Consider the following 13,450-nt stretch of genomic DNA (forward strand, 5'->3'; position numbering starts at 1 on the left):
TCATTACCAATATTAATGCCAAATGTAATAAAAGGTAATAAAGGGATTTAATGCTATGACAATGAATGGCAATAATGCACAAATAAGACCGGAGGAAGACTTGGGGTTTCTTGTAACGGTTGCACATTGAATGACGTTTGACCGGTGAGTTGACATGCTTCTCCGGACCTTTTGTAGCTCCTGTCTCCGGTAGTGACTGCCAGGTTACTCCTCCGGAGCGTCATTATGCTTTCCCAGAGCCCCTCGCTTGCTGACTCAAATCTGACATGTCACCATCACCACGTGTCATCCTTTGATACGCCCACTTGGTGTCGACGGATTTTACCCTATACACCAGTTATGTGGGTAGTTATGAAATATCTCCCCGTCCTTTGTTCCCCTGATTTTTTAAAAAGACATTAGCCTTTATGCTGTGCTCCATGATTCATGTATCTCTACAAAATTCAGGACCATGCTCGAAACTCAGACATCTGAATGCGGGATGTCCAGAGTTCCCTATGACTTTGTAATAATTAGTAATTGGATTAATAATGAAGACAGAAGCTACTGTATTATGCTCTAACAAAGACAGATTATAATGTAAAATTGCTCAAACCACGTCATCAATACTTTTATGTCATTAAGTCTGTCTATTTTATTGCAGATCACCCCTGGACAAAAAATACAAAAATATCTTCAAATGGTCCACTAAGAGATATTGTTAGGATAAGATTGAAGCAATTTTCTATCATGAAAAGATCCAAAAAGAAAACATCACGTGTATGCCTCTAATTTGTTTAAGCACTAAAAATCTGAAATTTGATTTTACTTATGGGTGGAGACACGCAGGAGAAGGCCACTGGATTTTGTTTTAGCCTTATTGGTTAAATCTGAGAGATAGAGAGAGTTGCCGCGTGGTGTGTTATGTAAATGATGTGTTATGTGGTGGCTCATGCCCCCACTTTTCCAATGCTTTTACTACTTGTTTAATATTTCCATCGATCATTATGTGGATGTGCTGTAGTTTGAATTATTTTTGCACTTGTCAAATTGCATGGGTCATTGCTGAATACTTGAAACTTGAAGAGATTGAAGTTATTAGAGATATTTTTGCATTGATGGTCTCTAATGGTGATAGAAAAATAACTTATGATGTGTTGGGAAGAAACAAGCAATAACCAAATTGCACGACGAGGTAATAGCGGAAAAAATACCCAAGTCGAAACTTCCCACACTATTTGAACCAAGAGAAGACAATAAACACTAGCACAAATAGAAATCCAGGCAGCAGCAATACCAACAATAAAATAGCAAAGCAAGCAAAAATAAATTGAATGGAAGAAACACCAAATTTACGTGGTACAACCCCTTCAAGGTGAAGAGGAAACATCCACGGGACCTCCGGCCCACAAAAGCTCCACTATAAACAACAAGAGTTACAAAAATGTTCTCCAAATAGCTACAACAACAAAGTCAAACACGGAGCAACAATACATAAAAGATAGCACCAAAACTAGCGAAGAAAGGAGAGAAATCATCCCCAAAAACGAGCTACTGTTCGTACTAATAACCTGGAGCTACAGACAACAAAATCCGATCTCCACCGTTGAAATCGAAGAACCAGATGTTGAGAACCCCCAGTTACAATTTCAGCACGATCCAACGGTTAACGAATCGGGAAACACAATTTAAAGCGGACTGCTGTAGCAGAAAATTTCTAGACGAAAATCTGCTTTCTCTCTCACGTTTTTCTCTCTATATGGCTGCTATGAATTCACTCTTGTGTTGTCAAAATAAGACCTAAATTGATCCTATCTATAGAGGAAATTTTGGGCAAAATTGGCCTGGTCCAAATTGGATTGGGTTTTATTAATCCAATTCCACATAGGAAGGGAAAACCCAAAAACCTAATTGGATTGGGTTTTATTAATCCAATTCCACATTGGAAGGGAAAATCCAAAAACCTAACAATTCTCCCCCTCCCGACTATGTGGAGGAAACCGCCATCCCGGTGATCAAGCAACAACACTCTAAATCTAGACTTGCAGCCAAGCCCAGAACAACTTGAATGGATAACATCTTCACAACTGGAGAAAAGATTTCATCAAAATCAACTCCCTTCTACTGATTAAACCCCTTGACAACCAATCTATCCTTGTACCGTGGAACTGGGTTACTATCTTCATGTTTCACCCTAAAAACCCACCTGTTTTTCAAAGCTTTTCTATCTCTAGGAAGCTTAACCAGATCAAATGTATGATTATCATGCAAGGAATTAATCGCATCTTGCATAGCATCAAACCACCTTTCTTTTTCTTCACTATCCATGGCCTCATCAAAACTTTCAGGTTCTCCCCCGCCAGTCAAGAGTACAAACTCATTGGGAGAATAACGAGATGAAGGTACTTTCTTTCTAATAAATCTTCTGAGAGAACTCTCTGGAACATCAATAGCAATTGGTTGCTGGACAACCACATCATCTTCTACTGAAGCATCAACAACATCATGCTGGTCATTCTGAACATGATCACTATCTTCATTATCAACTTGATCTTCATTATTTTGAAGATTTTCTTCAGGTGCAATAGTCACAGGAACTGGGTCAACATCAACTAAGCTCTTATTGCTCTGAGAATCAACCTTCTCAGCTTTGTCAAAATCTTCAATTGTCTGGTCTTCAAAGAACACAACATCACGGCTTCTAACAAGTTTCTTCTCAACTGGATCATAGAAACGATAGCCAAATTCGTCTTGACCATAACCAATGAAGATACACTGCCTAGTTTTAACTTCCAGCTTTGACCTCTCATCCTTAGGAACATGCACAAAGGCCTTACACCCGAAGAATCTCAGATGAGCATAAGAGACATCCTTTCCAAACCAAACTCTGTCACGGACATCACCATCCAAAGCAACAGTAGGAGATAAATTGATAACATAAGCAGCAGTATTAAGTGCTTCTGCACAAAATGAATCTGGCAGCTTAGCATCTGAAAGCAAACATCTAACCCTCTCAACTAGAGTTATGTTCATCCTCTCTGCTAAATCGTTTAACTGAGGAGTCTTTGGAGGAGTTTCTGATGCCGAATACCCTGTTGTCTACAATAATTATCAAAGAGACCAATGTATTCACCACCATTGTCTGAGCGGATGCATTTTAGTTTCTTCCCTGTCTGTCTCTCAACCAAAGCCTGAAAAGTCTTGAACACATCAAGTACTTGATCCTTGGACTTCAAAGGAAATACCCAGAGTTTGCGAGAATGGTCATCAATAAAAGTCACAAAGTAAAGTGCACCACCACGAGAGCTTACTTTAAAAGGACCACACAAATCAGAATGTACCAACTCCAGCAAATCCAGCTTTCTTGAGGGTGAATGACTCTGAAAAGAAACTCTTTTCTGTTTCCCGGTTAAGCAATGAACACATCTCTTTAACTTTGCTTGTTTCAATCCAGAAAGTAAATTCTTCTTAGCCAAGTTATCAATCCCCTTCTCGCTCATATGACTCAGCCTTCTATGCCATAATTCTGATGAAGTATCATTCTCTACTAAATTTACTGAGTCACCACAAATGGAGCTCTGAAATAAGTACAAGTCAGACATCTTGTAACCTCGAGCCACAACCATTGAACCTCTAATTAGCTTCCACTGACCACCACTAACGGTTTGATCATAACCCCTATCATCAAGTTTTCCTACAGAAATTAAATTCAGCCGAACATCTGGAGCATGCTTGACATTATTAAGAACCAACCTTGAACCGTTCTTACTTTTCAAGCAAACTGTGCCAATGCCAAGTAACTCAACCTCACTATCATTGCCCATTCGTAAATTTTTAAAATTACCCGGAGTATAAGAAGAAAATAATTCCTTCTTTGGCGTGACATGAGAAGTGGCACCTGAATCCACAAATCAGGTAGACTCATCACAAACAAAATTGATATCATTTTTACCACAAGCAACGAGAAGATCATTTTCAGAAATAACAGCAACACGATTTTCATTATCGCTTTCTTTCTTTTGCCTTTTCTGGTCTCTCTTAAACTTGTAGCAATGTTTCTTGATGTGCCCTTTCAAGTGACAATAGTCACATGTAAGATTCTTGTACCTGGAGGTTCTTGACTTGCTTCTACTTTTACCTCTATCATTTTGACCTCTGAAACTACTTCTCCCCTTGTCTTCAGTAACCAAAACATCGAAGTGTGAAGTTGAAGAAGACGAAGCTTGAGATCTTCTTCTCATCTCTTCATTCAAAACACCACTCTTAGCATATTCTATAGTTACACCATCACTGGGAGCAGAATTAGTCAAAGAAACTCGAAGAGTTTCCCAAGAGTCTGGCAGAGTATTAAGAAGCCAAAGTCCCTGTATTTCTTCATCAAACTTGACACCCTATTACACCTTGGAAAATTTCCTGTTAACGTACAGTGAATAGGCTAGCGAAGGGCACGACGTATACGATGTTTTGATAAGTAAGAAATAGCATTTGATGATCCTAATCGATATTCAAAGACATTTGACGCAAGAGAAGAAGGTTGTCAAGGGAAGCAAAGGATATGTTGCGTATCAGGTAAGAATTATGAGCGACGAGTTAATGATGGCGTAATGGTGTCTTGGAGAAGAGTTATAATGTCCCTTAGATTGGTATTGAGGTGTTAATCAAGTGTCAAGAAGGTTCCATAAGGATTGGAGATCAAACGAGTCGACGAGAACGAGTTTTGGAGAGCTGGGCATTATACGCCCAAACATACTGACCGTATAAAACATACGGACCGTATGTCCAGCCGTATGTCTTGCCCAGAATGAGGGTCCTCACTGGACCAGATCTACGGCCAGACATACGGTCAGTATAAATTATACGGACCGTATGTTGGTTCGTAGATACTGGTCGGGACAGATTTTAAGTTTATATAAGGACCTCTCTCTCTCATTAATTCATTTCATTTCACTTCTCCACACCTCAAGAATCCTCTAGAACTCTCTCCATTATTCATCCACAAGGAACCAAGAGAAATCCATGATCAACTTCATCAAACCCACAAAATCAAGTATATGAAACCTATCAAAGTTCATCTAAGCCAAGAAATCCCAAGGGAAGTGGACTAGGGTTTTTGTGCAAGAAGAGAATTCCCACTAAAGGCTTATTCTTCCATTATCTAAGGTGAGTTTTATGATCATTCCTTGTTGTTTAAGGTGTTGAAAGTTAAAAACACTTGGATTGTAGAAAGATATAGGAAATGGGTCATGAATGTGTGAATAGTGTCATTGTTGAGTAGTAATTTAGGGTGAATTATGAATATTGGTATGTTGTGATTGTAAGTATGTTGTGAACGACGTTTAGAACATGTAATAAGTATTATATGTGAGAAAATGCAATAATGAACTATGACCATGATTATGGAGAAATTGGAGTGAAATTGTGAAATGTGGATAATATAGATGGACGATGATTGTTGCTTGTGATATTGTGAATGTTGTTATCAATGTTTGGGAGTTGATATAGAATATGGGGAAAGTTGTATAAACGAAGGAAATGCTGCTCAATTTTCTTTAGCTTTAGTAAGCACGTTTAAGTAATCGATTAGCTAATGTTAATGCGAATTCTCTTGAAGGTAGAAACGTGGGCATCGGAGGAGAACAAACAAGCGATAGATTAGTTAAACGAAAAAGGTATGTGAGGCTAGTCCTTTTTTTCTATGGCATGAATCCTATGGCATGATTTTTCCTTCTTCTCCATGAATCTTCTACATCCCGGAAAGCTAAGAGCCTATGTTCACGAATAGCCACATGAGATAAGAGATACATTATGAGCCCAATAATGATGATGATGAGCTTAAGTCTAAAGATTCTAAAGTTCATGATATGATGTTCCTATAAAGTTAATGATGCCTTTTATTGTATACACTCACCTTATACAGTATTTCCTTCAAGGTGAGGCAGAATACTTATAAATGTTCCATAATGGAATCGGGGGTTCACGACCTTATGTCACCTCGATAAAGTATAGATATCTTTGAGTTATTATGCATGCATTATAATGAGTACATGTTGATGATATTACGCCGCGCCTATATGGCCGGGCAGCACCGCTAAGGCGGGCGGCTTATAGATGATTACACCGTGTCTATATGGCACGGGCAGCACCACTAGTGGGCGGCATGAGATGGTACCCCGGACGCGGGAGACCTGGACGCAGGCTAATGATTATCACACCGTACCTATATGGACGGGCAGCTTATATATTTATGCATACATGATATGATGATGATTATGAAGTAAGCCAGCATGCATTATTTCTTTTATAAGTGACAGTCAGATACAGTTGCTCCTTATTTGATGCTTCCTTTATCTCATGGACGTATTATTATTACTTATGCCTCTTATACTCAGTACAATGATCGTACTGACGTCCTTTTTCTTTGGACGCTGTGTTCATGCCCACAGGTAGACAGGGAGGTGATCTTGATCCAGACTCGTAGGAGCTATTAGCTGACTTGAGAGCACTCCATTAATCTGGAGGTGCCTTGATTATTCTTTTGTGTATATATGTATATTTTGAGCACGACGGGGTCCTGTCCCGTCCCTATGTCTAGCATTCTAGTAGAGGCTCGTAGATACGCAGGTGTGGGTTATATGGTCTCACGATGTTACTACTGTATATATATATATATATATTATCATTTTGATAGCCGAAAGACTTATGTATATAAAAGTACTTATGTTCTCAAATGAAAAATGATTTTCTTATGATTTGAGTATGAATTTGACAAAAGAACTCTTAATGAGTATGATGAGTAGTAGAATGAGTGGTGCTCGGTGGTTAGCCCCGGGTACCCGTCACGGCCCCTAGTCGGGGCGTGACACATCCACTCCAGATAGCTGATCAAGGACACCTTGAAAATTATTGATATGGTCAGAAATAGGGCTTCCCTCTTTGTATCTAATATTCATCAATTGTTTCAGTAGGAACAACTTATTATTGCCAGTTTTTGAAGCATAAAGTGTCTCGAGCTTTTCCCACAGGCTTTTAGCATTTGTCTCATTCACAATGTGATTTCGAACAGTATCTTCAACCTATTGCCTAATATAGCCACAAACCTGTAAGTGCTCAAATTCTCAATCCTCATCTTTAATATACTCGGGTTTCTTAGAAGCAAACACAGGTAAATGCAATTTCTTGACAAATAGAAGATCCTTCATCTTGCTTTTTCAAATATAGTAATTAATGCCATTTAAACAAACCATCTTGCTCATATTTGCCTCCATCATTCAAATAAACAATTGACACAATCAAATACAACCACAAGCTCTAATACCACTTTGTTGGGAAGAAACAAGCAATAACCAAATTGCACGACGAGGTAACAGCGGAAAAAATACCCAAGTCGAAAATTCCCACACTATTTGAACCAAGAGAAGACAATAAACACTAGCACAATTAGAAATCCAGGAAGCAGCAATACCAACAATAAAATAGCAAAACAAGCAAAAATAAATCGAATGGAAGAGACATCAAATTTACGTGGTAAAACCCCTTCAAGGTGAAGAGGAAACATCCACGGGACCTCCGGCCCACAAAAGCTCCACTATAAACAACAAGAGTTACAAGAATATTCTCCAAATGGCTACAACAACAAAGCCAAACACGGAGCAACAATACATAAAAGATAGCATCAAAACTAGCGAAGAAAGGAGAGAAATCACCCCCAAAAACGAGCTACTGTTCGTACTAAAATACTGGAGCTACAGACCACAAAATCCGATCTCTACCGTTGAAATCGAAGAACCAGATGTTGAGAACCCCCAGTTCAAATTTCAGCACGATCCAACGGTTAACGAATCGGGACACAAATTTAAAGCGGACTACTGTAGCAAAAAATTTCTGGACGAAAATCTACTTTCTCTCTCACGTTTTTCTCTCTATATGGCTGCTACGAATTCACTCTTGTGTTGTCAAAATAAGACCTAAATTGATCCTATATATGGAGGAAATTTTGGGCCAAATTGGTCTGATCCAAATTTGATTGGGTTTTATTAATCCAATTTCACATAGGAAGGGAAACCTCAAAAATCTAATTGGATTGAGTTTTATTAATCTAATTCCACATAGGAAGGGAAAACCCAAAAACCTAACATGATGAACTAAAGGTTGGACTTAAAAAAGTTGGTTCTCTCAATTGGAAGAACGCCACTTCGTGGGATTTTACTGGGTATGTGTTATTGTTTTTGTTAATTTGAACTGTTCCTGTATGAATTTATTCATGCTGATCAGTTAAGTATAAAATGTACGCTTACGTACTAGTGCTTCGCTGTCCTCTCTAATTCTTGATGGGCAGTTCGAATGCACTATACGCCTACACCATTATTTCAACGTGTGCTTCACTTTTGCTAATTGGTAGTACTGGTTATTAGGAATTCATTAGTTGAGGAAAGATCTTTCTTTTGTGTATATTTATTAGTTCCAAGGAACTCATGACTCATGAGCATGGTGACCATCGTCGTGTTACTTCTGGACTGCGCGTGCTGTTGCAAAACGCGTACTATGATAAACCGTGTTTTTGACTCAAAATTAATATACTTTAATCTATTGAGATGTCTGGCTTATTTGCTTTGACAAATGCACTAAATGTTGAATACATTCAGTTTTGGATTCTTGAATTACAAGCACAGTGTTCCTCTTTTAAGTTGCCATGTGGTAAGATTCATAAAGAATTGGTTGTCCAGAAAAAAGTTTCACAGGTGAAGGCATCCACGGAGAATGGTATTCTCACTGTAGTTGTTTATAAGCAAAAGATGAAGAAGCATCAGATCAAATCATTACTTCAAAAATCATCTTTATATGTAAATAGTATTTCATATTACTTTACTACTAATATATAAGCCACAGTTGAGGAGCTTCCCGTCAACATGTGTGCTTGTTGTAAATATTGTGATTTTGAGGGTATTCTGGTGATTTAAATTTATCTTTGTGCAGTGTTTGTTTTTTAATTATGCTTTACTGCTTATACATGAGTAGAATCCTGGGTTCTTAATGACGGAAACACCAGACCTCTCTGCTAATATACCAAGCTAATCCAAACTCTGGGACCCATCGGGTTATTTTTGTAATTAAAATTAATTGAAGCAACTCCCTTGGATGAGAAATGGACTCAATGAAGCTCCTCCTACAAAAAATGACCTTTACATCATGGCCGTGCTTTGTCCAACAGGTGACACTTAACGTGGACCCCACTTGCCCAGCCACCTTGCTCTCTTCCTTCTCTTTCAACAAAACACATCAAAATATTTAAACATTTTCTCTCTACATGGCCTTTTTTGGTTAATCTTCTTTTACTTTTAATTTTCTTAAGTGAAATATTCTTTTCTGTGCAAGCTAATTACAGTTGCTAACACACAACAATTATCTTTTCTTTCTCTAATGCACTCCAACGTTTTCCTTCTCAACAATTTTTTAAAAAGCACTAGCCGAACTTTTCATACCATAGAGTTTGTGAATGCCCTTATGTAATAGTTGGGACTAAAACATTTATACTAATACTTTTCCCTTTTCTGAAGTCACTATTTAAATTCACCCCATTAGCTCAAGGGATCAAACTTTTATGTAAATAAAAAACTTCATCCCAACTATTTTTTAGCAAATTTAATCCACTGAATTAACATGAACAAATCAAAGAGTAGTTTTTAAAAAATACACTGAAAATAATTCATGAATGAAAAATTATCGTCCCAACATTTAGTGTATTGTTATTGGGCTCGGGCTCAGCACGAGCGTTTCTTCACTAGTATGCGTATAGTATGTCATTCTTAATATCTAACAGTGTAATGCTTTTGTGGATATAAACAGTTTATCATTTGACCACTATCCACGGATGAATACTTTATTCAATCTTTATGTGGGATAAAAAATACTATAATTTCGGGATAACTAATCCCGGAATTAGTTATCTCGAATTTTTATTCCAATCAAATGTGGAATAAAGCGGTACTAAATTTTTATTCCAGGACTATTCTTGCTTATCCATCGTACCAAACAAGCCGTTAGTATGTAATGTTATATATATCCACACTTAGATGCGTTAATTGTTTTTTCTCCAATTTCACACATCAAAACAAAATTAGCAAAAAGTAACACTTAACAGTATCATGGGCCATCACTCCCTAGTAGTTTCTAAAAATATCAAAGGTGTTAGAAATTGTGTAGATTCACTATATTGGGATATTTGTTCCGTTAGCCATGAGTCTTGAAATGGCTATACATGTGGAGGTCCACAAGAGGCAAGAGTATAAGAGCGGTGGAATAGCCCACTTGGCATGCACACTTGTACTCTTAGCCGCAATGTACACTACGAGGATATAAAAGTAGCAAGTTTTACTAAATAGAGGAGATTGGCCGCTTGCAGCACAAAATGCAGTAAAATGACAGCTTGTTCTTGTAAAAGACGCATTAAATTAAAATGACAACTCGTGGTTTACTACGTGTACGTAGCGACGATCTTATCTTCCTTGCTATATAATTATTTTGTCTTTATTTGATCTATGATATACTTTCTCCGTCCCAAAAAAATTATTCTCTTTAATTTGACACAAAATTTAAGAAATAAAGGAAGAATTTTAAAATGTGTGGTCTAAAACAAGTCTTAGATATTTGTGTGACTGTAAATCATCTCATAAAGTTAAATTGTTTCTAAATATAAAAAAGAAACAGTCTTTTTGGGACAGACTAAAAAGGAAAGGAGGATAAATTTTTTGAGACAGAGGGAGTACAAGTTATTTATAAAGAAAAGTTTGTTTGATTATCTTTGTTAGCTAATCGAACAAATTATAATATATATATATATATATATATATATATATATATAAGAATTCGACAGGTTGAGCCATGACCTCTTATTTATTTTTTATGATAAGGGAACCCGCAGTTGTTATCCTTCGGATGCACACAGTCTCACAAAACACACAGGAGAGATAACCCGCACTAGCTAGCAAGTCCCGTGCGACGAGCTCGATCCAGAAAGCAAATCCCCTGTTGTCTTAGACAGGGTTTTTCGAACCTGAGACTTTCCTTATGGAAGCCTCATGCTCAATCACGTGAGCCACCCTTTTAACCTATGATGCTCATCTCGACTCAAGTAAACTTTAGACGGGTTAATAACCTTTCCATTTATCAACACCCAATTTAACTAGTTCAAATTCGCTTATTTGACACCCCTACTGATGTAATACCAAAGTGTTTATATTAAATAAAAAAATATGAATTAACATAAAACTACTTTAAAACAGAATACTTTTCTTTAACAATAAATTAATTCATGTATAATATCTTCATTTTCACATAAATAATACGGCAAAGGGCCAGATCTGCCCTTGGACTATACGATATTACGCGCTTTTGCCCGTATTTTAAATGTCGTCCCAGACGTGCCCTTACCGTTATGTTTTGTTCTCACTCGTGACCTTGATTTAATGAAAATATACTGGAAGGCATATTTGTTCAGTTTCACATAGTATAGGGGCATGTTTAATCTATTAAAATTCCTGAATATTATGACACCAACACAACAATATGGCACAAAATATCATTGCATCCCAAAACATAAAAAACAGTTGCAATTACAATCCATCCACCATTACATTACATCTAAATTATACAACTAAAAGATCAAAAAATAATTACATCCATCTTTTAAATATTTTTTTCTATAAGAGCACAATTTGCCCTTTTCAAAAGATTTTATTTTAGTAATGATAACATAATTTATTTTTCAATTTGTTGATGACATGGATAGTTCTTTCTGGAAATTTTTCGTCTTCCCAGTTTCAATATCTACACGATAATGCATGCAACAAAAATCACAAGGAAAAAGATCTGACGCAACAAAACATAAACATAATTCATTACAGATCTGCCACAAAAAAGTCACAAGGGAAAAAAGATAAATTACATGCGACTTATGACACCACAATGTCTCCCACAATGCTGAAATTATGATGATAATAATAATAGAGAAAATATTACTCTCACCGTCCTAAAAAGATTGATACTTTTCGCTTTTCGAAAGTCAAACGAGTTGTTCTTTGACCTTAATCTTTTCATATGTCTTTTAAATATTTTAAATTATTAACTACGGTAACTTATAATACTTTTTACTTAGTTTCCAAATATGTAAATTTTATTTCGAAAATTTTAAAGATTCTATATTCAAACATACGGTCAAAATTAAGGAGTTTGACTCTCGAAAAGCAAAAAGTGTCAATCTTTTGGGACAGAGGGAGTACTTTTTAAGCATTTATACGGTTTTTTACATAAAATTCAAGGTGGTCTAGCCCTTTCGTGAATTCCACTCATAACAGAAATTTAATAGAATTATTTAGAGTCCATGATGTGAGGTGGAGTGAAAGAATAAGAGAGCAAAGTGTGGAGTTACACGATAAGTGTAGAGTTTCAAGACACAATACCAAAAAATCAATGGCTAGCATAAAGTGCACTATGAAAAAATCTGAGAACTAGTAGTACAATATTTAGTTTAGAAATTTCGATGGATCAAATATACCCTCCATACTATGCGAAACTAAACAAATATGCTCTTTAATATTTTGGTTTCGGTTAAATCAAGGACACGAGGGGTTGCAAAACATAACGGTAAGGGTACATCTGGGACAACGTTTAAAATAGGGGGATATGCGCGTAATATCGTACGGTCCATGGGTCCCTTTGCCTTAAATAATACTATTTGCATTGTATAGTCCCACGTAAGTAATAAGTGAACCAAAATATCTCCTACACAATTAGTCGGCTTATACAACGCGGGTTGAACATGGGGGCCATCAAGTATTATCAACAGAAGAGTAGTAATAGTGAATAGTGAGATGTCGCTACAGACAAAGCAGGATGGTACATAGGAGCTCTCATTAGAGCTCTGCCGACCAAGTAAAAGGAATCAAATAAGAGTGTAGTATCTGCTTTCTACATTGTTGTTTCCTAGACAATTTAAAGATAGCTACCACTTTATAATGCCAATGATACTTGACTACAACACCGAATTGTAGGCTTCCCGAAGGAAGCGAGATATTTAATAGCCCTTATCTACTACCCCTCAGTTTAAAAAAATAGATAAATTATGATCTAAAATAAAATTTTAGATATTTGTACGGTTATGAATTATCTCATCAAGGATATAATACGGTTATAAATTATCTCATCAAGGATATAATAAAAAATTTTAAATAAATTATTTCTAAATATAAAATATTACTCATTTCGCCTCAATTTATGTAATACTATTTTCTTTTTAGTTAGTCTAAAAATGAATAACATCTTTCTATATTTCGTAAGAATTTAACTTCAAACTGTCATTTTGCCCCTAATGAGATGATTTATAGACAGAGCGAAGTCAGAATTTTGAATTTATGAGTTCTGAATTTTAAAAAACGAAACTAAGTGGGTTCTTGATAAAGTATTTATGCATATTAAG

This window comes from Lycium barbarum, chromosome 5, assembly GCF_019175385.1.
Source record: "Lycium barbarum isolate Lr01 chromosome 5, ASM1917538v2, whole genome shotgun sequence".
In the NCBI taxonomy this organism is placed as follows: domain Eukaryota; kingdom Viridiplantae; phylum Streptophyta; class Magnoliopsida; order Solanales; family Solanaceae; genus Lycium; species Lycium barbarum.